The sequence below is a fragment of the Heptranchias perlo genome, chromosome 17 (assembly GCF_035084215.1).
Source record: "Heptranchias perlo isolate sHepPer1 chromosome 17, sHepPer1.hap1, whole genome shotgun sequence".
Taxonomy (NCBI): domain Eukaryota; kingdom Metazoa; phylum Chordata; class Chondrichthyes; order Hexanchiformes; family Hexanchidae; genus Heptranchias; species Heptranchias perlo.
In genome coordinates, this window is record NC_090341.1 from 27950467 (window position 1) to 27977921 (window position 27455).

The following is a 27455-nucleotide window of genomic DNA, read 5'->3' on the forward strand; positions in this document are numbered from 1 at the left end:
GCCTATTGCTGGGCGCCTGAAGCATTCATCTGTTTCAGGCAGTAGGTCCATTTCAGTATACAAATCGGGGATTGCCTTTTTAGGGTGGAAATGGTTGGAGAGTGTGTGCTGTGCTGCCACCCCAGAACCTACCCCTGTGTTGGCGATTCCTCCCCCTCACTCATTTACCTTTCTGCCGGGGCAGCCCGATATTAGTAGACCTCAATCCAGCATGTCGCAATAGGACACCCATTTGGTGCCCCACAGCTCGCCAGCATGATGTTAATAAGGCCGCGGTTCTAAATCACTGTCGCTTCTTTGCTTTAAGTGCAGTGACCGGCCGGCGTGCTCTGCCAGTCGGTCACCCAAAGCTCAATCGACCCCAATGGTTAGAGGTATTGCTTTGGTAGCACTAAGCCATACAGATTAGAAGATGATCCTCTGTTTGAAGTTAGCTGATCCCGTAACGGGAACCCTCATTGATTTTTTCCCCCCTCCCTGCTGAGGTCAATTTTAGCAACCTGCCACGATCCCAGCTGAGATCAGCTTACTTCAAATATGTGGCTGTCGGGTGAGAGCAGGATGTGCTCAGTTGTGATGCCCTCCATAGTTCAAGAGCCTGCTGAGACTCACTGTCGAGACTTGCACAAGAAGACAGACTACTTGGGTCAGGTAGCCGAGGCCTACTGTTGCCCATGGAAATATCAGGAGATGGAGAGGGGGTGGGAAATTGGAAAAAAATAAAATAAACAGTGCTCCAAAAAGAGACAATAACTGGTATCGGTTGGGTGAAGGAGGAAAAACCTGATCACAACATTTAGAAATGGGGAATCAGATAAACCTCGCTAGTTCCTTCAGGATTCGAATATTCCAACTGGACATATTGATGGCTCTTTGGAATAGTGTTTTTTTTTACTGTGGTTTCAGACACATTGCAACTACTGCCTGTCTCCAACAATGATGGTAGGGGAACTTTCAGTGGGATAGTTTAACAAAAATAGTGGCACATTTTCACAGATGGGCATTCTTTCTCATACAACATGGCAACCCAGAAGTACAAGGACTGATTTCAGCATCCAGCATTGGAACCTACAGAGGCAGGTGGAGTGCAAATTGCACCGACCCAACTCCATGATCACTGAACCCAGCTGAGTTTCCAGGTTCGGCCTAATTAATATATAGTGGGTGAGCTGCAGGCACAACTACCCATTAGAGGGTAGAAAATCATGTGCTGCTGGTTAACTTTGAGTCCTTTTTTAAGGCTATTTTCCTCTTTTTTTTCCCACAAGTGAATTCTGACTTCGAGGAACGACTTTGTGTTTGTGCTGGCCTGCTTTAGTCTGCCTCGGAAAGAGTTTATCCAGTAACACCCTCCTACGGTTTTGTATATTTTAAAAATCCAACAAAACAAAAGTCAAACTCTGTTCTGTCCAGTTTTTATGAAAACAAGAGACCTGCCGCAACCTCCCTTTCTAAAAAGCCAATAAAAGGATTTTTTGACATTATGTCTGGTTAATGACTTTACAATTGATTTTAACAGCCAGGTCTCATTTCCATAAGATTGGCAGGCTGGCCAACCGATTGCATCAGCTGCAGGCCTCCCGCCCACACGATGCAATTTTCAGTGGGAGTCCTGGCCAGCGTTTAAAGCCTGATTGCACCTCTTAAAGGGAGGCCGCATTCACTGAAGGGAAGTAATGGCAGAAGCAGCTACAGGGAAGCTGCGAAAGTTTCAGGATGGCTGGCAAGAGAGGGAAGATGGCCCCCAGTTTCTCCGACACATCCCTGCTGTCAGCCGGGAGGGCCAGGAGGGATGTCCTATTTCCCAGAAGTGGGAAGAAGCCCAACAGTCTCACCAAGGCTGGAGGGCACAATGTACCACCTCCACCAGCTCTGAGCCTCACTAACACACTCACCTACTTCCTGCTTCTTCCCTTCACTGCTGCCTCTTCTCCTTTGCTCTCAATTGCTTAACTGCACCTCCTCTCATCGCTCCATCACATTTCACACTGAAGCCACTTACTGCACACTCATGAAGTCCCCATTTTCATACCATCTTCCTTCTTTCCCCTCTCACCTTATGCACTACATCCAGAAGCACCACATATCTTAACTAGCCACTCATAACTCTCCCCTTCCCCTTTTGCAGAAGAGAGTGCACAATAATAGGGAGAGGGGCAGGACTGGTGGAGGACCAAGCCAGTTTGTGACCTTACCCAGGCAGAGGAAGAAGCACTGGAGATTAGTGGAGCAACGTTGCCAGCATTGGAGATGGCGGGGTTGATGGCTCCACTGAGCAAGGTGACTCTTTCTCACTTGTACCCTTTCTACCACAAGCAAATGCACCGTCAGTCAACTCTAAGACCTCAACCAGTACGGTCAAACCTTTCATGTGCTCCTATCTAGCTTCTCATTGCCACCCTAACTCTTCTCGCTTCTTTCCTGTAGGTCCTCCTCATCACCAAGTAGAATCGCTGCCTCTTGCGCAAGTAGGCACCTTGGAGGAAGATATCTCTCCAGAGGATCCATCGTCATGCGTTGCATCCCTCCCAGGCACCAACACAGAGATTGGCAGTCCACGTGGGTTTATTAGCGAGTTACAGGGTCCTGCACCTGGTGAGTCACACAGGACAAGAGAGGACGGTGCCCTCCGGCATGTTGTCTCCTGGGCTGTCCCTGTCACCACCATCTGCCAGAGGGCACTGTCCTCTCCTAGCTCTGCTCAGCAAGATAGAGATGTGGATCTCCAGGGCTCAGCCATGAAAAATAAAATGTTCGAGGCACACCAGCAAATGTATGAGGTATTAGCAAGGCTGCCAAATATTTTGACCACTCTGGCGACAAGGATTTAGGAGTCCACATCCAGCATGTGCGAGGTGCTGTCAAGGGGCATTTCCACTCTGCTACCCAGCACCATGTGGCCATCTCCAGGGAAACTGTAGCCAGGCCCTCTCAGCAGGAATCTACGTCACCAGTGTTTGCAGCTTTGATGCAAACTCAGATGGCCGCCATGCGGACTTTGGTTAAAATGTCAGTCTGGCCCAGATGATAACCAATCTGTATATTTAAAGAAGGACCATGCTGGCTTTCGGCAGTTGTTCCTCTCGCCTGCTGGGAAGCGCAGGTTGATATCAGAACCTGCACGAAGGCAGCGGGATCGGAGCAGGCAAGTCCCACGGGCCATTTTAACTGCCCATCTGCCTGTTTTCTGCCAGGCAGACAGGGTTAAAATTGTTCCTTTGGTCTTTGAAACCCGTTAAATCCCCAATTTACCCTTAGTAAGCAGACCGAGTTTTCATAGAATTATAGAAATTTACAGCACAGGAGACCATTCAGCCCATCGTGTCTGTGCCGACCGAAAAAGAGCTATCCGGCCTAATCCCACTTTCCATCACTTGGTCCGTAGCCCTGTAGGTTACGGCACTTCAAGTGCACATCCAAGTACTTTTTAAATGTGATGAGGGTTTCTGCCTCTACCACCCTTTCAGGCAGTGAGTTCCAGACCCCCACCACCCTCTGGGTGAAAAAAATTCTCCTCAGCTCCCCTCTAATCCTTCCACCAATTACTTTAAATCTTTGCCCCCTGGTCACTGACCCCTCTGCTAAGGGAAATAGATCCTCCCTATCCACTCTATCTAGTCCCGTCATAATTTTATATACCTCAATTAAATCTCCCCTCAGCCTCCTTTGTTCCAAAGAAAACAACCCCGGCCTATCCAATCTTTTCTCATAGCTGAAATTCGCCAGTCCTGGCAACATCCTCGTAAATCTCCTCTGTACCCTCTCTAGTGCAATCACATCCTTCCTGTAACGTGGTGATCAGAACTGTACGCAGTATTCAAGCTGTGGCCTAACCAATGTTTTATACAGTTCCAGCATAACCTCCCTGCTCTTATATTCTATGCCTTGGCTAATAAAGGAAAGTATCCCGTATGCCTTTTTAACAACCTTATCTACCTTTCCTGCTACCTTCAGGGATCTGTGGACATGCACTCCAAGGTCCCTTTGTTCCTCTACAACTCTCAGTATTCTCCTATTTATTGTGTACTCCCTTGCCTTGTTTGCCCTCCCCAAATGCATTACCTCACACTTCTCTGGGTTGAATTGCATTTACCACTTTTCTGCCCACCTGACCAGTCCATTGATTTCTTCCTGCAGTCCACAGCTTTCCTCCTCACTATCAACCAATTTTTGTATCATCTGCAAACTTCTTAATCAAGCCCCCTACATTTAAGTCTAAATCATTAATATATACCACAAGAAGCAAAGGGCCTAGTGCTTAGCCCTGCGGAACCCCACTGGAAACAGCCTTCCAGTCACAAAAACACCCGTCGACCATTATCCTTTGCTTCCTGCCACTGAGCCAATTTTGGATCCAACTTGCCACTTTCCCTTGGATCCCATGAGCTTTTACTTTTCTGACCAGTCTGCCATGTGAGACCTTGTCAAAAGCCTTGCTAAAATCCATGTAGTCTACATCAAATGCACTACCCTCATCGATCCTCCTTGCTACCTCCTTAAAAAATTCAATCAGGTTAGTCAGACATGACCTTCCCTTAACAAATCCATGCTGACTGTCCTTGATTAATCCATGTCTTTCTAAATGACAACTAATACTGTCCCTCAGAATTTTTCCCAATAATTTGCCCACCACTGAGGTTAGTCTGACTGGCCTCTAATTACTCGGTCTATCCCTTTCTCCCTTTTTAAACAACGGTACAATGTTAGCAGTCCTCCAATCCTCCAGCAGCAGGCCTGTAGCCAGAACAGTTTGGAAAATGATGGTCAGAGCCTCCACTATTTCCTCCCTTGCTTCTCTTAACAGCCTGGGATACATTTCATCCAGGCCTGGCGATTTATCTGCATTCAAAGATGCTAATTCCCTTAATATTTCCTCCCTCACTATGTTTATCCCATCCAATATTTCACACTCCGTCTCCTTAACTACAATGCCTGCTTGGTCTCCCCTCTTTTGTGAAGACAGACGTAAAGTATTCATTAAGAACCATACCCACATCCTCCTCCTCCACACATAGGTTACCTTTTTGGTTTCTAATAGGCTCGACCCTTTCCTTAGTTATTCTCTTGCTCTTTATGTATTTATAAAACATCTTTGGATTTTTCTTGATTTTATTTGCCATTATTCTTTCATGCCCTCTTTTCTTGAAAGTTTCACAGGGCTCAAGTTTGAAATCCCATGTGTGGGGTAATTGGTTAGAAGATAATTTTCAGCCGGATTCTGCCTGTCTTCAGTTTGTCCTTCTCTAATTTCTCGGTGCTTATCAGAATTTTTTTTTGTTGCTATATGGGTTTGGGAATGGTGACCTCCATGAGCCACTCTCATTTAGATGGCAATTGTTGCTTGCTGATCTACAGGCAGAAAAGCAAAGGAACAATATTCTACCTCAGTTTTTCATCATGAGACGACAAAAGGCACTCCAATCCGGCACCTGATCTCCTGGAATCAGTTATCTTTCCAAAAGAATTGGTTTCACCCATGCAACACATTTCAGTTTTCTACCCTCTTGCACACTGTTAGATGCTAATAGTAATCATGTCTACACATGACAATCGTATTATCTTCCCTTTTTATAGCAACCTCATGGAAAATGAAGAAAAAATAATCTGCACACCATTTGGGTATCATAGGCAGCGTTACCCAGCACTCAATGATTGGAATCTGAGTCCATTTCTGCAGCCATCAGCAACATTGTTAACCCTGATAGAGCAGTTATCTGCCCAGAACTTTGCCCTGACCACTTGGCAACTGTAATGAGACCACAGTGCCATGAGAGAAAGCACAGCAAGAGATCTCTCTCAAACATTCCTGCATATACAGTTGAAACACTGAGGTTTCAATGTTCTATGGTGAGATAATGGTTGGCTTCAACACCCTTGGAGATAAAAATTCAGGTACCATCAAAAGCATGCAGCTCCCACATGGAGTACATCACAGATGTACAACCATCTTTGTCAACAACAGTGCACCAGGAGCTGCCAAGGCCTCCTCAAGGCTGACCAGCATTACTTGCTCCTTCAATGAGTAATTTCAGTCAGGGGAAGCAAACGACTTAGAGAACAATGCATTAGTTGACAAAGCACAAGGGGACAGCTCTGTGATATTTCTATATTAAACCTTTTCACGTGAATTTTTAGCTAGGGAAGTAGTGCATATTTAAATGAAACTCTCTTAACTACATCTGAAAAGAATGTATGTCGTTACCCCTGAGTTTAAGCAAATGCTTTCTAGGGTTATTACATGTTAGTGATGGATCTCAGGCCCAGCTGGTCTCCTGAAGAGGAGTCACTGCATGTTAATTGCATCCAGGAATTTCTGCCGGCTATGAATTGCTGAATGTATTTATGTTTAAAACTGGGAAAGATGTAGTCTTTGGAGTAGAAATTGGTCCTCGTTGGGCCTGTTTTTCAGGCAGAAATGGGGACAAAAAGGACTAATTTCGTGGAGCTATGTCTTGCGCACCATAGACGCCTGAAATACATCCAACACCATGTTGGCCTCGGACAATATTCAGGTGTCCTGGGCAGCCGCCTTAAACTGGCATTAGGACTACTTAATGTATTAATAAGGAGCTTCCGGCTGCTTGAAGAAATCCGTCTGAGGCAGGCGCTGAGCATTCAGGATTCTGCTGCGGCTTAGCTAGCGGCAGCCAGAAAACTTACTTTAATGTGGAGCCGGGAGGAGCAGGAGTGCTCCTTCTGAATCCACAGCACTATTGTGGGCCGTTATTGACTCGCACTCAGCCCCCCTTCCGTTCTGCTTTCCCCCCTTCCAGGACTTTACGTAGGTGCTCAGCGGATCTCCAAAGGCAGCTTAGCCCTGTGGCCTGATCCAATTTGGGCTGACTGCCTCGCTGGCGAGGCAGTCAGCCCAAATTGGATCAGGCCACAGGGCTAAGCTGCCTTTGGAGATCCGCTGGGCGCCGTCAGCTCATCCCAATTATTCAGAGGAGGCCGAGGCCCAATTTCGATCGGGCCCCAGGCTTTTCTGTTCAGGCACTGGGATTGTTCCCTGCACGCAGTTTGGGCTCGCCTAGAGATGCAAATGAAATTCGACCCTATTATCTCTAATGGCTAAACCATCCTTTCTGTGGCTGCAACATTATTTTTTTAATCAGGAATGATTCCTTTATGATTTGGGGAAACAAAAGACTTCAAATTTGCACAAGGGAGCCTTCAATGGCTTTTAACAAGGGCGCAATAAACTAAACCTGAATTATGCGTGCAATTTGCATGTAATATGCGGAAACGGAGTTGATTTTCTGTGGTACACATGTAGTGCATAACTGCTGTGTTAGAATTAAGGATTCAAGGGCGCGGTAACCAAAACTGAGGAAACTCAACCCTCACTGTTTACACATGGTAATAAGTAATCAAAGACAACTTATGACCAACTGCATATTCTCAATACCGGCCTCTACCTTTTTCCATTCTACGACGATGACAACAACAACTTGCATTTATATAGCGCCTTAAAGTTGGAAGAACATGACAAGTCAGAAGAGGAGATATTAGATGGGGTGACTAAAAGGCTGGTCAAAGAAGTGGATTTTAAGGATTATCTTAAAGGAGGAGAGAGAGGTGGAGAGGCAGAGATGTTATGGAAGGAATTCCAGGGCATGGAGCCTGGAGCAGCAAAGGGAGAAGGGGTTGCACAAGATGCCAGAGTCAGTGGAAGGAGAGTTCGGGGGAGGGAGAGTTGTAGGGCTGGAGCAATTTATAGAGATAGGGAGGGGTGAGGCCATGAATGGAGATAACGCAAGGATGAGTCTTTTAAATTTGAGGCATTCGATGACCGGGTGCCAATGTAGGTCTGCAATGACAGCACTGATAGGTGAAAGGAACTTGGTGCGCAATAGGATAGGGGCAGCAGAGGTTTTGATGAGCTTTCTGATGGTGGAGGATAGCAGGCCGGCCAGAAGAGCATTGTAATAATCAATTCACGGAGGACAGTTTCAGCAGCAGATGGGCCGAGGCTGGATGGATTTAATATTGAATGAATTTAAAATTGTTATACTCTGTACCTTAAGTGTTAAAATAAAATGTTACAATATCTAATTAATATCTAATTAACAAACTATCAGCCCAGAACTTCACTGGAACAACACTGAAGCACTCCAAAAAGCAGGGTTCACAAAATCAACAGAAGTTGTCCTTTTTATTTCTTAAACAGAGTCTCCCTCTGCAGGTATACTGGGTAAAGGCACTGATCGCAGGTCTGTGTTGAGTCCCAATGGTTTACTGGTTAAAGACACTGATCCCTGGTTTGTGCCGAGTCTCTTATTGATTTAGTAACAAATCAGTTATGGTGCATAAGAGCGTCCCTAATCCTCTCCTGATGCAGATTCCATTTGCTTGGATTGTTGGTTGACTTTTTTCTGAACTCTGAAGTGGTCGAGCAAGCCACTCAGTTGTATCAAACAGAAGATGGCACACCACCACCTTCTCAGGGCAACTAGGGATTGGTAATAAATGGCGGTCTTCTTTTTTATTCGTTCACGGGATGTGGGCGTCGCTGGCAAGGCCGGCATTTATTGCCCATCCCTAATTGCCCTCGAGAAGGTGGTGGTGAGCCGCCTTCTTGAACCGCTGCAGTCCGTGTGGTGACGGTTCTCCCACAGTGCTGTTAGGAAGGGAGTTCCAGGATTTTGACCCAGCGACAATGAAGGAACGGCGATATATTTCCAAGTCGGGATGGTGTGTGACTTGGAGGGGAACGTGCAGGTGGTGTTGTTCCCATGCGCCTGCTGCCCTTGTCCTTCTCGGTGGTAGAGGTCGCGGGTTTGGGAGGTGCTGTCGAAGAAGCCTTGGCGAGTTGCTGCAGTGCATCCTGTGGATGGTGCACACTGCAGCCACAGTGCGCCGGTGGTGAAGGGAGTGAATGTTTAGGGTGGTGGATGGGGTGCCAATCAAGCGGGCTGCTTTATCTTGGATGGTGTCGAGCTTCTTGAGTGTTGTTGGAGCTGCACTCATCCAGGCAAGTGGAGAGTATTCCATCACACTCCTGACTTGTGCCTTGTAGATGGTGGAAAGGCTTTGGGAAGTCAGGAGGTGAGTCACTCGCCGCAGAATACCCAGCCTCTGACCTGCTCTCGTAGCCACAGTATTTATATGGCTGGTCCAGTTCAGTTTCTGGTCAATGGTGACCCCCAGGATGTTGATGGTGGGGGATTTGGCGATGGTAATGCCGTTGAATGACAAGGGGAGGTGGTTAGACTCTCTCTTGTTGGAGATGGTCATTGCCTGGCACTTATCTGGCGCGAATGTTACTTGCCACTTATTAGCCCAAGCCTGGATGTTGTCCAGGTCTTGCTGTATGCAGGCTCGGACTGCTTCATTATCTGAGGGGTGCGAATGGAACTGAACACTGTGCAGTCATCAGCAAACATCCTCATTTCTGACCTTATGATGGAGGGAAGGTCATTGATGAAGCAGCTGAAGATGGTTGGGCCTAGGACACTGCCCTGAGGAACTCCTGCAGCAATGCCCTGGGGCTGAGATGATTGGCCTCCAACAACCGATACCATCTTCCTTTGTGCTAGGTATGACTCCAGCCACTGGAGAGTTTTCCCCCTGATTCCCATTGACTTCAATTTTACTAGGGCTCCTTGGTGCCACACTCGGTCAAATGCTGCCTTGATGTCAAGGGCAGTCACTCTCACCTCACCTCTGGAATTCAGCTCTTTTGTCCATGTTTGGACCAAGGCTGTAATGAGGTCTGGAGCCGAGTGGTCCTGGCGGAACCCAAACTGAGCATCGGTGAGCAGGTTATTGGTGAGTAAGTGCCGCTTGATAGCACTGTCGACGACACCTTCCATCACTTTGCTGATGATTGAGAGTAGACTGATGGGGCGGTAATTGGCCGGATTGGATTTGTCCTGCTTTTTGTGGACAGGGCATACCTGGGCAATTTTCCACATTGTCGGGTGGATGCCAGTGTTGTAGCTGTACTGGAACAGCTTGGCTAGAGGCGCAGCTAGTTCTGGAGCACAAGTCTTCAGCACTACAGCTGGGATGTTGTCAGGGCCCATAGCCTTTGCTGTATCCAGTGCACTCAGCCGTTTCTTGATATCACGTGGAGTGAATCGAATTGGCCGAAGACTGGCTTCCGTGATGGTGGGGATATCGGGAGGAGGCTGAGATGGATTATCCACTCGGCACTTCTGGCTGAAGATGGTTGCAAACGCTTCAGCCTTGTCTTTTGCACTCACGTGCTGGACTCCGCCATCATTGAGAATGGGGATGTTTGCAGAGCCTCCTCCTCCCGTTAGTTGTTTAATTGTCCACCACCATTCACGACTGGATGTGGCAGGACTGCAGAGCTTTGATCTGATCCGTTGGTTGTGGAATCGCTTAGCTCTGTCTATAGCATGTTGCTTCCGCTGTTTAGCATGCATGTAGTCCTGAGTTGTAGCTTCACCAGGTTGGCACCTCATTTTTAGGTACGCCTGGTGCTGCTCCTGGCATGCTCTTCTACACTCCTCATTGAACCAGGGTTGATCCCCTGGCTTGTTGGTAATGGTAGAGTGAGGAATATGCCGGGCCATGAGGTTACAGATTGTGCTGGAATACAATTCTGCTGCTGCTGATGGCCCACAGCGCCTCATGGATTCCCAGTTTTGAGCTGCTAGATCTGTTCTGAATCTATCCCATTTAGCACGGTGGTAGTGCCACACAACACGTTGGATGGTGTCCTCAGTGCGAAGACGGGATTTCATCTCCACGAGGACTGTGCGGTGGTCACTCCTACCAATACTGTCATGGACAGATGCATTTGCGACAGGTAGATTGGTGAGGACGAGGTCAAGTAAGTTTTTCCCTCGTGTTGGTTCGCTCACCACCTGCCGCAGGCCCAGTCTAGCAGCTATGTCCTTCAGGACTCGGTGCTACTGAGCCACTCTTGGTGATGGACATTGAAGTCCCCCACCCAGAGTACATTTTGTGCCCTTGCTACCCTCAGTGCTTCCTCCAAGTGGTGTTCAACATGGTGGAGGACTGATTCATCAGCTGAGGGAGGACGGTAGGTGGTAATCAGCAGGAGGTTTCCTTGCCCATGTTTGACCTGATGCCATGAGATTTTATGGGGTCCAGAGTCAATGTTGAGGACTCCCAGGGCCACTCCCTCCTGACTGTATATCACTGTACCGCCACCTCTGGTGGGTCTGTCCTGCCCATATCCTGAGAATCAATAAATAAAACTATTTACTGGCACAGTGAAACACCATAATTACTACAAGACTTTCACAACACAGATATAGAGGGAGAGCCACAAAGTATCAGGCATATATCCTTCCTCACTCGCAGTGCCATTTTGACAAAATATTCCTTTTCGGGAATATCTGCTTATTTCTGAGATTGACATTTTTTAAAAATTCCAGATCAATCCTTCAAATGCACACACATATATTTGTGTTGATGTCAATGCACAGCAAACCCTAGTACATGTTTGGTTTTGCGTATTTCCTTATAATTGATTGTTGACAGGATTGTAGCTTTAGTATTTGAACCCCTAAAAATCAGGTACATGTGAAGTCTAAAGAAGATCAATCCCGCAGCCTGCCATACAGGCCTCTCTAGTCCAGCTAGTGAATAGATAATCCCCTCACCCCACAAAAGAACCCAACTAGAGGCACCTTTACCTCATTATGGTAGTACAAACAAAAGCAATTTATTAGGCTATGAGAAAAGATGATACAGTGCAGGCCACACGACAAGCTGCAGGAATATCATGCTGAATGTCATCTCAACAAAAGTCAAAAGAAAGAAAAAGAAAGACTTAGAATCATAGAAAGGTTACAGCACGGAAGGAGGCCATTTGGCCCATTGAGTCCGCGCCGGCTCTATGCAAGAGCAATCCAGCTAGTCCCACTCCCCCGCCCTATCCCTGTAGCCCTGCAAATGTTTTCCTTTCAATTATTTATCCAATTCCCTTTTGAAGGCCATAATTGAATCTGTCTCCACCACCTCCTCAGGCAGTGCAGTCCAGATCCTAACCACTCGCTGTGTAAAAACGTTTTTCCTCATGTCACCTTTGGTTCTTTTGCCAATCACCTGGAATTGTAATCCAGCACAATCTGTAACCTCATGGCCCGGTATATTCCTTACTTTACCATTACCAAGAAGCCAAGGAATCAACACTGGTTCAATGAGGAGTGCAGACGAGCATGCCAGGAGCAGCACCAGGCGTACCTAAAAATGAGGTGCCAACCTGGTGAAGCTGCAACACAGGACTACATGCATGCTAAACAGCAGAAGCAACATGTTATAGACAGAGCTAAGTGATTCCACAACCAACAGATCAGATCAAAGCTCTGCAGTCCTGCCACATCCAGTTGTGAATGGTGATGGACAATTAAACCACTAACGAGAGGAAGAGGCTCTGTGAACATTCCCCTTCCTCAATGATGGCAGAGTCCAGCACGTGAGTGCAAAAGACAAGGCTGAAGCGTTTGTAACTTTCTTCAGCCAGAAGTGCCGAGTAGATGATCCATCTCGGCCTCCTCCTGATAACCCCACCATCACAGAAGCCAGTCTTCAGCCAATTCGATTCACTCCACGAGATATCAAGAAACGGCTGAGTGCACTGGATAGAGCAAAGGCTATGGGCCCCGACAACATCCCAGCTGTAGTGCTGAAGACTTGTGCTCCAGAACTAGCCGCGACTCTCGCCAAGCTGTTCCAGTACAGCTATAATACTGGAGTGTGATGGAATACTCTCCACTTACCTGGATGAGTTCAGCTCCTAAAACACTCAAGAAGCTCATCACCATCCAAGACAAAGCAGCCCACTTGATTGGCACCTCATCCACCACCCTAAACATTCACTCCCTTCACCACCGGCGCACTGTGGCTGCAGTGTGTACCATCCACAGGATGCACTGCAGCAATTTGCCAAGGCTTCTTCGACAGCACCTCCCAAACCCGTGACCTCTACCACCTAGGAGGACAAGGGCAGCAGGCACATGGGAACAACACCACCTGCACGTTGCCCTCCAAGTCACACACCATCCCGACTTGGAAATATACTTCCTTCATCATTGCTGGCTCAAAATCCTGGAAATCCCTAACTAACAGTTCTGTGGGAGAAACTTCACCACACGGACTGCAGCGGTTCAAGGCAGTTCACCACCTTCTCAAGGGCAATTAGGGATGGGCAATAAATGCTGGCCTTGCCAGCGACGTCCACATCCCATGAACGAATAAAAAAAAAAGTCCTCTTAGAATCTGATATGTTTCAATGAGCTCACTTCTCATTCTTCTAAACTCCAGAGAGTATAGGTCCATTCTACTCAATCTTTCCTCATAGGACACCCTCTTATCCCAGGAATCAATCCAGTGAACCATCATTGCACTGCCTCTAAGGCAAGTAGATCCTTCGTATGTAGGTAGACAACAAAGGAGAGGAAGGCAAAAGGAAATATGTAAAGGTTAGGAAAGTAGTCAAAAAAACAAATCAGAAGGCAAAAAGAAACCACAAAATTAAATTATCAAGGAATACATAAAAAAAAGTATTCTACCAACACACAAATAACAAAAGAAAAATCAGAATAGAGCCACTAAGGAATACACACGATAAACTCACTGGTAATGACAGTAAAATGGCAGAAATATTAAATAATTACTTTGCCTCAGTATTTATCAGGGAGACTAATATGGTGGGCATGACATTAGAAAAAGAGATCAAAAAAGATATAAAGACATTTAAGATAGAGGGGAGATAATTGATAAACTAACAAAACTTGAAGAGGATAAAACCCCAGGTCCGGATGGATTGCATCCGCGCATATTAAAAGAAGTTAGGGAAGAAATAGCAGAGGCACTATTATGTATATATAAAAATTAATTCGAAAAGGGAATAGTGCCAGAGGACTGGCGGACAGCTAATGTGTTTTCTATATTTAAAAAGAGAGATAGAACAAGTGCAGGGAACTATAGACCAATAAGCTTAATGTTGGTGGTAGGGAAGATAATAGAATCCATTCTCAAAGATGTAATAGAGAAATATCTAGAAACCGAAAATATAATGAAGAATAGTCAGCACAGATTTCAGAAGGGGACGACATGCTTGACCAACCTTATTGAATTCTTTGAAGAAGGAACAGAAAGGGGAGACAAGAGCGATGCACTAGATGTAATATATTTGGCTTTTCAAAAGTCCTTTGATAAGGTACCGCTTAGTAGACTCATGACTGAGGTCGGAGCATGTGGAGTCAGGGAACAAGTAGCAGAATGGATAGCAAGCTGGATATAAAACAGAAAACAGAGAGTAGGGGTTAAAGGTAGTTACTCCAACTGACAAAATGTGAGAAGTGGTGTTCCACAAGGATCGGAGCTGGAACTACTGTTGTTCACTATGTACATAAACGATTTGGACTCGGGAATCGAAAGTACAATTTCAAAATTTATGGTCAACACCATATTGGGGTATATGGTTAATACTGAGGACTGCGACAAAATACAAGGAAGACATTAATAAACTTGCAGAATGGGCATGTAATTGGCAAATTAATTTGAATATAGATAAGTGTGAGGTGGTACATTTTGGTAGGAAGAATAAGGAAGCCAGTTATCCCTTGGAAAATAAGAGTCGAAACGACATAGAGGAGCAGAGGGATTTGGGGTGCAGGTAAACAAATCACTAAAAGTAGCAACGCAGGTTAATAAAATCATAAAAAAAACAAACACTGGGGTTCATTACTAGATGGATAGAATTGAAAAGCAGGGAAGTTATGCTAAACTTGTACACAACCTTGGTTAGACCACACTTGGAGTACTGTGAACAGTTCTGGTCTCCACACTATGAAAAGGATATAGAGGCACTGGAGAAGGTGCAAAAAAGATTTACTAGGATGATATCAGAACTGAAAGGTCATACCTATCAGGAAAGATTGAGCAGGCTGGGGCTCTTTTCTCTTGAAAAGAGAAGACTGAGGGGTGACCTGATTGAGGTCTTTAAGATTATGAAAGGGTTTGATAGGATAGACGTAGAGAAGATGTTTCCACTTGCGGGGGAGACCAGAACTAGGGGCCATAATTGTAAGATAGTGACTAATAAATCCAATAGGGAATTCAGGAGAAACTTTACCCAGAGAGTGGTTAGAGTGTGGAACTCGCTACCACAAGGAGTAGTTGAGGCGACTAGTATAGATGTATTTAAGAGGAAGCTAGATAAACACATGAGAGAGAAGGGACCAGAAGGATGTGTTGATAGGGTTAGATGAAGAAGGGTGGGAGTAGGCTCACATGGAGCATAAACACTGGCATGAACTTGTTGGGCCGAATGACCTGTTTCTAACCTGTACATTCTTTGTAATGTTGCTGATGTCATCTCCTGCAGCCTGGAAGGAGCCTGCTGCATAAAAGTTAAGAGCCACGGTGAGCATGACAGCCATCTGTCTGAGTACGAGGCTCGAATTGTGGCTGCAGCAGGTGACATAGTTCGGTGACAGCCTCCGTTGTGAAGTGAAGATGCCTTATACATTGCTCCTCAGTGAAGTTAGAATCATAGAATCATAGAAGTTTACAACATGGAAACAGGCCCTTCGGCCCAACATGTCCATGTCGCCCAGTTTATACCACTAAGCTAGTCCCAATTGCCTGCACTTGGCCCATATCCCTCTATACCCATCTTACCCGTGTAACTGTCCAAATGCTTTTTAAAAGACAAAATTGTACCCGCCTCTACTACTGCCTCTGGCAGCTCGTTCCAGACACTCACCACCCTTTGAGTGAAAAAATTGCCCCTCTGGACCCTTTTGAATCTCTCCCCTCTCACCTTAAATCTATGTCCCCTCGTTATAGACTCCCCTACCTTTGGGAAAAGATTTTGACTATCGACCTTATCTATGCCCCTCATTATTTTATAGACTTCTATAAGATCACCCCGAAACCTCCTACTCTCCAGGGAAAAAAGTCTTAGTCTATCCAACCTCTCCCTATAAGTCAAACCATCAAGTCCCGGTAGCATCCTAGTAAATCTTTTCTGCACTCTTTCTAGTTTAATAATATCCTTTCTATAATAGGGTGACCAGAACTGTACACAGTATTCCAAGTGTGGCCTTATTAATGTCTTGTACAACTTCAACAAGACATCCCAACTCCTGTATTCAATGTTCTGACCAATGAAACCAAGCATGCTGAATGCCTTCTTCACCACCCTATCCACCTGTGACTCCACTTTCAAGGAGCTATGAACCTGTACTCCTAGATCTCTTTGTTCTATAACTCTCCCCAACGCCCTACCATTAACGGAGTAGGCCCTGGCCCGATTCGATCCACCAAAATGCATCACCTCACATTTATCTAAATTAAACTCCATCTGCCATTCATCGGCCCACTGGCCCAATTTATCAAGATCCCGTTGCAATCCTAGATAACCTTCTTCACTGTCCACAATGTCACCAATCTTGGTGTCATCTGCAAACTTACTAACCATGCCTCCTAAATTCTCATCCAAATCATTAATATAAATAACAAATAACAGCGGACCCAGCACCGATCCCTGAGGCACAGCGCTGGTCACAGGCCTCCAGTTTGAAAAACAACCCTCTACTGTCGTCAATCCAATTTTGTATCCAATTGGCTACCTCACCTTGGATCCCGTGAGATTTAACCTTATGTAACAACCTACCATGCGGTACCTTGTCAAAGGCTTTGCTAAAGTCCATGTAGACCACGTCTACTACACAGCCCTCATCTATCTTCTTGGTTACCCCTTCAAAAAACTCAATCAAATTCGTGAGACATGATTTTCCACTCACAAAACCATGCTGACTGTTCCTAATCAGTCCCTGCCGCTCCAAATGCCTGTAGATTCTGTCTCTCAGAATACCCTCTAACAACTTACCCACTACAGATGTCAGGCTCACCGGCCTGTAGTTCCCAGGCTTTTCCCTGCCTCCCTTCTTAAACAAAGGCACAACATTTGCTACCCTCCAATCTTCAGGCACCTCACCTGTAGCTGTCGATGATTCAAATATCTCTGTTAGGGGACCCGCAATTTCCTCCCTAACCTCCAATAACGTCCTGAGATACATTTCATCAGGTCCCAGAGATTTATCTACCTTGATACGCGTTAAGACTTCCAGCACCTCCCTCTCTGTAATATGTACACTCCTCAAGACATCACTATTTATTTCCCCAAGTTCCCTAACATCCATGCCTTTCTCAACCGTAAATACCGATGCAAAATATTCATTTAGGATCTCACCCATCTCTTGTGGTTCCGCACATAGATGACCTTGTTGATCCTTAAGAGGCCCTACTCTCTCCCTAGTTGAGATATGAGAAGTTCTCCCTGAAGACCCGCAGTGGGTACGGCCTCCTGCGCAGTGCCCCCCTCTTCCCTCTTCTGCGAGCTTTATTCTGTAGGTTTCCTCTGGGTATGGTTCACAGAATGGTTATGGCAGGGAAAATTATAAGGTGCTGGGAACTATTTTTCATTCCCACCCCATCCCCACACCTCTGAGTTGTATGGGATGATCCGCTAGATTACAACTTTCCCTTCCTCCCCACTTCTGCTGCCTGGAATTAAGTTGCAAGGATCTTTACCTTTAAGATCAGATGACAACCAGTGACATCGATGGAAGAAAGACCTTTGTTTGGTTAGTTCATTCTTTCTCTTTGATATTGCTTGAACACTTGATTTTGATTTCATCTGGGAGGAGGTAGATTGCCTGAATCTACATCATGTTGTATCCGTGCTGTGGTGGATTGATACCTACTTTTACTTTGTTTATGTGACCTACAAAAATGACTATTGATTTATGCATTGAGTCATTGCACTTACATGCGGGAATGAAGAGTACATTGTTTAAAACTCTTAAAATAAAATATTATGAAGGGAGCCTTCTGCAGAGAACAACCAGTCACCATTAGTTGGGAGAACAGAAATGCTCATGCCAACAGGACATTATGGGGGCGATTTTAACCTAACCTGCCCGTCGGGAAACTAACACGATTGGTTTTACACCCCACCCGATTTTACTCTCCATTAAAGTCAATGGAGAGTAATAATGAGCGTGGTGTAAAACTGGCATTACCCCCGATCCCATGGGTTTCCCGCCCGGTGACTTAGGTTATAATTGGTCTCTATATCTTTAATGAGGCATGAATGTCTGAACCTAATGGTACAGACAGTATATTTCCAATTCGGGAAACAAATAAAGAGTGTCCTCCCAACTGTGAAAATGATGAGGTTTGAGAAATGAGTGCAGAAAGTAACCCACTCAATAAAACTAATCAAGCTTCACTGATAATATGCCTAAATACTCAAGGAGACAACTGCTAACATTAGTCTGCAAAGGTTCCATCAAAAGAACGATGAAAACCTAATTTAAAATCAGTGACCACAGGCATCAATCCAATAAACTTGTACAAAAACAATTCTCGTTACTGAGGCTAAGAACATAAACCTGGAACGTGCCTACAATGAAGCAGGAAGTCAAACTGTGCATCAGAATGTTATTGCATGGTGAAAGATGAAGGTCATCACCGCCTCTGTAGAGTTATTGGGAATATGTGAGCTTTGATGATCAACATTTGGTGGAAGAGTCAGTTGCATTGTGAAAATATAATTTACATCTTTAAAAACATCAAATCGCAGAAAACCTGTCACTGTCATGTAAGGTAATGACGATGAAAATTATGCTCAGCTCTTCCAGACCCTGAACAATTGAAGTTTCCTTCTCTGAACGGCTAATGACCCTCACTACCCACTCAAGTGTTTCACTGAAAACCAGCAAAAGTCTGAAACTCAAAACAATGGGTTAAAAATATCTTGGAAGAATTTCAGCACAGCTTCTTGCATACGTATAATATCGTTGGACTTAAATACTTCATGTTATTGCCTGAAGAGCCAACCTAATTAGTGTTAATGAGCAACAAACTGTCCAGCAACCTCACCAACCACAGGGAAGATGGAGGAAGACCAGGTAGATGAAAGAAGACAGGGCAGATAAAAGAAGACAGGGCCGATGAAAGAAGACAAGGCAGATGAAAGAAGACAGGGCAGATGAAAGAAGACAGGGCCGATGAAAGAAGACAGGGCCGATGAAAGAAGACAGGGCAGATAAAAGAAGACAGGGCTGATGAAAGAAGACAGGGCCGATGAAAGAAGACAGGGCAGATGGAAGAAAACAGGGCCGATGAAAGAAGAGAGGGCAGATGAAAGAAGACAGGGCCGATGGAAGAAGACAGGGCCGATGGAAGAAGACAGGGCAGATGGAAGAAGACTGGGCCGATGGAAGAAGACAGGGCCGATGGAAGAAAACAGGGCCGATGGAAGAAAACAGGGCCGATGGAAGAAGACAGGGCCGATGGAAGAAGACAGGGCCGATGGAAGAAGACAGGGCAGATGGAAGAAGACTGGGTAGATGGAAGAAGACTGGGCCGATGGAAGAAGACAGGGCCGATGGAAGAAGACAGGGCAGATGGAAGAAGACAGGGCCGATGGAAGAAGACAGGGCAGATGGAAGAAGACTGGGCCGATGGAAGAAGACAGGGCCGATGGAAGAAAACAGGGCCGATGGAAGAAGACAGGGCCGATGGAAGAAAACAGGGCCGATGGAAGAAGACAGGGCCAATGGAAGAAGACAGGGCCGATGAAAGAAGACAGGGCAGATGAAAGAAGACAGGGCCGATGAAAGAAGACAGGGCCGATGGAAGAAAACAGGGCCGATGGAAGAAGACAGGGCAGATGGAAGAAGACAGGGCCGATGAAAGAAGACAGGGCCGATGGAAGAAAACAGGGCAGATGAAAGAAGACAGGGCAGATGGAAGAAGACAGGGCCGATGAAAGAAGACAGGGCCGATGAAAGAAGACAGGGCCAATGGAAGAAGACAGGGCAGATGAAAGAAGACAGGGCCGATGGAAGAAGACAGGGCCGATGGAAGAAGACAGGGCAGATGGAAGAAGACAGGGCCGATGGAAGAAGACAGGGCCGATGGAAGAAAACAGGGCAGATGGAAGAAGACAGGGCCGATGGAAGAAGACAGGGTAGATGGAAGAAGACAGGGCCGATGGAAGAGGACAGGGAAGATGGAAGAAGACAGGGCAGATGGAAGAAGACAGGGCCGATGGAAGAAGACAGGGTAGATGGAAGAAGACAGGGCAGATGGAAGAAGACAGGGCAGATGGAAGAAGACAGGGCCGATGGAAGAAGACAGGGTAGATGGAAGAAGACAGGGCAGATGGAAGAAGACAGGGCAGATGGAAGAAGACAGGGCAGATGGAAGAAGACAGGGCAGATGGAAGAAGACAGGGCAGATGGAAGAAGACAGGGTAGATGGAAGAAAACAGGGTAGATGAAAGAAGACAGGGCCGATGGAAGAAGACAGGGTAGATGGAAGAAAACAGGGCTGATGAAAGAAGACAGGGCCGATGGAAGAAGACAGGGTAGATGGAAGAAGACAGGGCCGATGGAAGAAGACAGGGTAGATGGAAGAAGACAGGGTCGATGGAAGAAGACAGGGTAGATGGAAGAAGACAGGGTAGATGGAAGAAAACAGGGTAGATGAAAGAAGACAGGGCCGATGGAAGAAGACAGGGTAGATGGAAGAAAACAGGGCCGATGAAAGAAGACAGGGCCGATGGAAGAAGACAGGGCCGATGGAAGAAGACAGGGCCGATGGAAGAAGACAGGGTAGATGGAAGAAGACAGGGTAGATGGAAGAAGACCTGGCCGATGGAAGAAGACAGGGCCGATGGAAGAAGACAGGGTAGATAGAAGAAAACAGGGCAGGTGGAAGAAGACAGGGCCGATGGAAGAAGACAGGGCAGATGGAAGAAGACAGGGCAGATGGAAGAAGACAGGGCAGATGGAAGAAGACAGGGTAGATGAAAGAAGACAGGGTAGATGGAAGAAAACAGGGTAGATGAAAGAAGACAGGGCCGATGGAAGAAGACAGGGTAGATGGAAGAAAACAGGGCTGATGAAAGAAGACAGGGCCGATGGAAGAAGACAGGGCCGATGGAAGAAGACAGGGCAGATGGAAGAAGACAGGGCAGATGGAAGAAGACAGGGCAGATGGAAGAAGACAGGGCCGATGGAAGAAGACAGGGTAAATGGAAGAAGACAGCGCAGATGGAAGAAGACAGGGCAGATGGAAGAAGACAGGGCAGATGGAAGAAGACAGGGTAGATGGAAGAAAACAGGGTAGATGAAAGAAGACAGGGCCGATGGAAGAAGACAGGGCCGATGGAAGAAAACAGGGCTGATGAAAGAAGACAGGGCCGATGGAAGAAGACAGGGCCGATGGAAGAAGACAGGGCCGATGAAAGAAGACAGGGCCGATGGAAGAAGACAGGGCCGATGGAAGAAGACAGGGCCGATGGAAGAAGACAGGGCCGATGGAAGAAGACAGGGTAGATGGAAGAAGACCTGGCCGATGGAAGAAGACAGGGCCGATGGAAGAAGACAGGGCCGATGGAAGAAGACAGGGCCGATGGAAGAAGACAGGGCCGATGAAAGAAGACAGGGCCGATGGAAGAAGACAGGGCCGATGGAAGAAGACAGGGCCGATGGAAGAAGACAGGGCCGATGGAAGAAGACAGGGTAGATGGAAGAAGACCTGGCCGATGGAAGAAGACAGGGCCGATGGAAGAAGACAGGGTAGATAGAAGAAAACAGGGCAGGTGGAAGAAGACAGGGCCGATGGAAGAAGACAGGGCAGATGGAAGAAGACAGGGCAGATGGAAGAAGACAGGGCAGATGGAAGAAGACAGGGCCGATGGAAGAAGACAGGGTAGATGAAAGAAGACAGGGTAGATGGAAGAAAACAGGGTAGATGAAAGAAGACAGGGCCGATGGAAGAAGACAGGGTAGATGGAAGAAAACAGGGCTGATGAAAGAAGACAGGGCCGATGGAAGAAGACAGGGCCGATGGAAGAAGACAGGGCAGATGGAAGAAGACAGGGCAGATGGAAGAAGACAGGGCAGATGGAAGAAGACAGGGCCGATGGAAGAAGACAGGGTAAATGGAAGAAGACAGGGCAGATGGAAGAAGACAGGGCAGATGGAAGAAGACAGGGCAGATGGAAGAAGACAGGGTAGATGGAAGAAAACAGGGTAGATGAAAGAAGACAGGGCCGATGGAAGAAGACAGGGTAGATGGAAGAAGACAGGGCCGATGGAAGAAGACAGGGCAGATGGAAGAAGACAGGGTAGATGAAAGAAGACAGGGTAGATGGAAGAAGACAGGGTAGATGGAAGAAGACAGGGTAGATGGAAGAAAACAGGGCCGATGGAAGAAGACAGGGTAGATGGAAGAAAACAGGGCAGATGGAAGAAGACAGGGCCGATGGAAGAAGACAGGGCAGATGGAAGAAAACAGGGCTGATGAAAGAAGACAGGGTAGATGAAAGAAGACAGGGTAGATGGAAGAAGACAGGGCCGATGGAAGAAGACAGGGTAGATGGAAGAAGACAGGGCCGATGGAAGAAGACAGGGCCGATGGAAGAAGACAGGGTAGATGGAAGAAGACAGGGCCGATGGAAGAAGACAGGGTAGATGGAAGAAGACAGGGCCGATGGAAGAAGACAGGGCAGATGGAAGAAGACAGGGTAGATGGAAGAAAACAGGGCTGATGAAAGAAGACAGGGCCGATGGAAGAAGACAGTGTAGATGGAAGAAAACAGGGCTGATGAAAGAAGACAGGGCCGATGGAAGAAGACAGGGCCGATGGAAGAAGACAGGGAAGATGGAAGAAGACAGGGTAGATGGAAGAAGACCTGGCCGATGGAAGAAGACAGGGCCGATGGAAGAAGACAGGGTAGATGGAAGAAAACAGGGCCGGTGGAAGAAGACAGGGCCGATGGAAGAAAACAGGGCCGATGGAAGAAGACAGGGCAGATGGAAGAAGACAGGGCAGATGGAAGAAGACAGGGCAGATGGAAGAAGACAGGGCCGATGGAAGAAAACAGGGCTGATGAAAGAAGACAGGGTAGATGAAAGAAGACAGGGTAGATGGAAGAAAACAGGGTAGATGAAAGAAGACAGGGCCGATGGAAGAAGACAGGGTAGATGGAAGAAGACAGGGCAGATGGAAGAAGACAGGGCCGATGGAAGAAGACAGGGCAGATGGAAGAAGACAGGGCCGATGAAAGAAGACAGGGCCGATGGAAGAAGACAGGGCAGATGGAAGAAGACAGGGCAGATGGAAGAAGACAGGGCAGATGGAAGAAGACAGGGCAGATGGAAGAAGACAGGGCAGATGGAAGAAGACAGGGCAGATGGAAGAAGACAGGGCCGATGGAAGAAGACAGGGCAGATGGAAGAAGACAGGGCAGATGGAAGAAGACAGGGCAGATGGAAGAAGACAGGGCAGATGGAAGAAGACAGGGCAGATGGAAGAAGACAGGGCAGATGGAAGAAAACAGGGCTGATGAAAGAAGACAGGGTAGATGGAAGAAGACAGGGCAGATGGAAGAAGACAGGGCCGATGGAAGAAGACAGGGTAGATGGAAGAAGACAGGGCCGATGGAAGAAGACAGGGTAGATGGAAGAAGACAGGGCAGATGGAAGAAGACAGGGCAGATGGAAGAAGACAGGGCAGATGGAAGAAGACAGGGCAGATGGAAGAAGACAGGGCCGATGGAAGAAGACAGGGCAGATGGAAGAAGACAGGGCAGATGGAAGAAGACAGGGCAGATGGAAGAAGACAGGGCAGATGGAAGAAGACAGGGCAGATGGAAGAAGACAGGGCAGATGGAAGAAAACAGGGCTGATGAAAGAAGACAGGGTAGATGGAAGAAGACAGGGCAGATGGAAGAAGACAGGGCCGATGGAAGAAGACAGGGTAGATGGAAGAAGACAGGGCCGATGGAAGAAGACAGGGTAGATGGAAGAAGACAGGGCAGATGGAAGAAGACAGGGCCGATGGAAGAAGACAGGGTAGATGGAAGAAGACAGGGTAGATGGAAGAAGACAGGGTAGATGGAAGAAAACAGGGTAGATGGAAGAAAACAGGGTAGATGAAAGAAAACAGGGTAGATGAAAGAAAACAGGGCCGGTGGAAGAAAACAGGGCCGATGGAAGAAGACAGGGTAGATGGAAGAAGACAGGGTAGATGGAAGAAGACAGGGCCGATGGAAGAAGACAGGGCTGATGAAAGAAGACAGGGCCGATGGAAGAAAACAGGGCTGATGAAAGAAGACAGGGCCGATGGAAGAAGACAGGGCAGATGGAAGAAAACAGGGCTGATGAAAGAAGACAGGGCCGATGGAAGAAGACAGGGTAGATGAAAGAAGACTGGGCCGATGGAAGAAGACAGGGTAGATGAAAGAAGACTGGGCCGATGGAAGAAGACAGGGTAGATGAAAGAAGACTGGGCCAATGGAAGAAAACAGGGTAGATGAAAGAAGACAGGGCCGATGGAAGAAGACAGGGCCGATGGAAGAAGACAGGGCAGATGGAAGATGACAGGGCAGATGGAAGAAGACAGGGTAGATGAAAGAAGACTGGGCCGATGGAAGAAAACAGGGTAGATGGAAGAAGACAGGGCCGATGGAAGAAGACAGGGCCGATGGAAGAAAACAGGGTAGATGGAAGAAGACAGGGCCGATGGAAGAAGACAGGGCCGATGGAAGAAAACAGGGCTGATGAAAGAAGACAGGGCCGATGGAAGAAGACAGGGCCGATGGAAGAAGACAGGGCCGATGGAAGAAGACAGGGTAGATGGAAGAAGACAGGGCCGATGGAAGAAGACAGGGTAGATGGAAGAAGACAGCGCCGATGGAAGAAGACAGGGTAGATGGAAGAAAACAGGGCTGATGAAAGAAGACAGGGCCGATGGAAGAAGACAGGGCCGATGGAAGAAGACAGGGTAGATGGAAGAAGACAGGGTAGATGGAAGAAGACAGGGCAGATGGAAGAAGACAGGGCCGATGGAAGAAGACAGGGCCGATGGAAGAAGACAGGGTAGATGGAAGAAAACAGGGCTGGTGGAAGAAGACAGGGCCGATGGAAGAAGACAGGGCCGATGGAAGAAGACAGGGCCGATGGAAGAAGACAGGGCAGATGGAAGAAGACAGGGTAGATGGAAGAAGACAGGGCAGATGGAAGAAGACAGGGCCGATGGAAGAAGACAGGGTAGTTGGAAGAAGACAGGGCAGATGGAAGAAGACGGGGTAGATGCTACATAGATGGAATCAATAAAATTGATGGGAGAATTGCATCATGCTACAGGTGGTGTTTGCACCTTTTGCCAAGTCCAAAATCATAGGGGGCAGGATAACGCAGGATGGAGGAGGGGAGGATTGATGGCTGAACTACTAAAGTTTTCTTCACCAATGATGAAAATGAACTAACCAGATCATATAAAACATGGAGTAAGTGAACAGATTTCTGTTAATATCCAGCTTACATTTTACAATCATAACATTTACAGCACAGAAGGAGGCCATCCAGCTAATTGTATCTGTTCCAGTGCTAACCCTCGAGAACTATCCAATTCTGATTGCCTGCCATTTTCGTGTATTATACAGAAGTTTTCAGATATTTCTGGACAGCCTACTCTAAAGTTAGAGTGCGTAGCCTACATTATGGACTATATTCTATAGACCTTATACAGTATATAGATCTGACTATCGGATGACATCAACAATACCTGATAAGTGATACGTACGCTACGCCAATAAATATTTTCATCAAATTGCAAGCACAAGTTGTGGGGGAATACAATGAGTGAATCTATGACAAACCAACCATCAAACCTGCAACATTTACAGCTCATGAAATGCAACTTCACAAGCATGAATAAAATTAAATTTGACATAACATTTAAATTTATTAAAGAAAAAAATGTCTGGATAAAGTGCAAATTTGCAAAAGGAACCTCCCCCCCCAACATAAACCAGTAAATCAGCTCCTGACAAACACATGATTGTGTGCAAGAAAGAAGATATTCTGGAACATAAATCTAAAAATGGAACTAGAAAGAAACAGTACCATCTGCTGGCAGAGAATATAATTATTTTCCTCCATTTGCAACAAAGACAGCATCATGGATTGTACGAATACCAAATTATTCACTAATATTAGCAAGTGGAGGGTCTACGGATAAATAAGGGGACTAATGTCTGTTTGAGACTCCCACTGCAAGTTTGGTTTGCCCTGAGGCAGCCGGAGCCAGCAGGAGTGCTCATTTGGGCCCCACAAGGAAATCTCCCTGCCACGATCTCGCCACCTCCGGCCCGCCCCGCCCCCCCCCAATCGCGGGACCACCACGGTACGGCCCAGCAGCCGATTCCACCACTTACCAGCTGTCGCGGTCGGCCTCCGGGCCGCGCAATTTTCCACCACTTCCTGCCCTGAACAGGTGGGAAGTTGGTTGGCAGTATTGAAATGAGGCCTGACCATTAAAATCGTCCGGGTCTCATACTGCTGTGGGTGGACGGAAAATTAATTGCCCAGTGCGAATTCCCACTGGAGACCTGCTGACAGTTAAAATCCAGGCCCAAGTGCGCGTAGGCAGCAGAACCGAATGAGCAAGAAGTAACATTGTTCAGCAATTGTCACTCATGGTAGTGCGAGAAGAGCACAAGGTTCACTTACAGTATTTCAACATCAAAGTAACTAGGGCGAGAAGTACTGACACAGCTAATAGGCTGAAAATTGAAGTGTTAGATAATGTTAACCTTGTAAATGTGTGTTGGTTTTTAAGTGTCGGGTTTTAAAATTGTGTGGGTAAAAAAAACTGATTCAAGGTCAGAGTTCTGGTAAGTTTCTAGAACAGCCATTACAATTTAATCTTCAAGCACTAAATGTAGCTTTCAAAAGCCACTTGCTTTTAATCTGGTAACATGAGTAACAATCATTTTCTATACATTCCTAATCCTGGATGTTGCCATTAGAAAGAAAGAGTTTTCTAGAATTCTAAGACAAATAATCAATGTTGAAAGACAGATTCTGCTTGCCGTCAAACTCGAGAAGCAAAAGGAATTCAAGTTTAAGTGGTTGAAATTCGATAGCGTTTCGCCCAGTTTTTGGGCACTGTTTGACTTACTAATTTGGACGACCCACACCGGAAATGCACACAAAATTCTATGGCCACCATATTGGTTAAGGTGTTCCTTAGGCAACTCTGGCATCCGCCTGAAATTAATGCTGGGCTCATTAAATTACTTAAATGGGGTCTTGCACTTGTATTAGGACCTTTTTGGGAAAATAGTGCCTACGAGCGTCTCTGGATATTTGTTTCAAATTGCTGGGGATTTTTGGAGCCATCTGCTGGCTGTTTTGGCTGAGTTTGGGAAGTTTACATTGCAGCCAGGTCCATGGGGTGATGCTCCTGGTGATGACCTGCTCTGTCAGCTCAGCCCACTTCTGCTGAACATCTTGTCTGAAAACCTTCCTGCTGCTTGGTGGGAAGAGGACGTCCCCCTCCTGCTGGCCACTTCCATCAATACCTCCAATGCAGCGTCCGGGAACCGGGGTGGGAGAGGGAGGGGTGGCCTCGCA

General features: G+C 46.7%; 1 protein-coding gene across 1 annotated transcript in view; it reads right to left on the reverse strand.

Annotated features, from left to right (window-relative positions):
• Positions 1-26513, reverse strand: part of LOC137334218 (protein FAM107B-like) — a 178674-nt gene extending 152161 nt beyond the window's left edge. The window contains exon 1 of the mRNA XM_067998821.1: positions 26255-26513. The gene's annotated coding sequence lies outside the window, so the exon portion shown is untranslated. The remainder of the gene's footprint in view (positions 1-26254) is intronic.
• Positions 26514-27455: the final 942 nt, after the last annotated feature.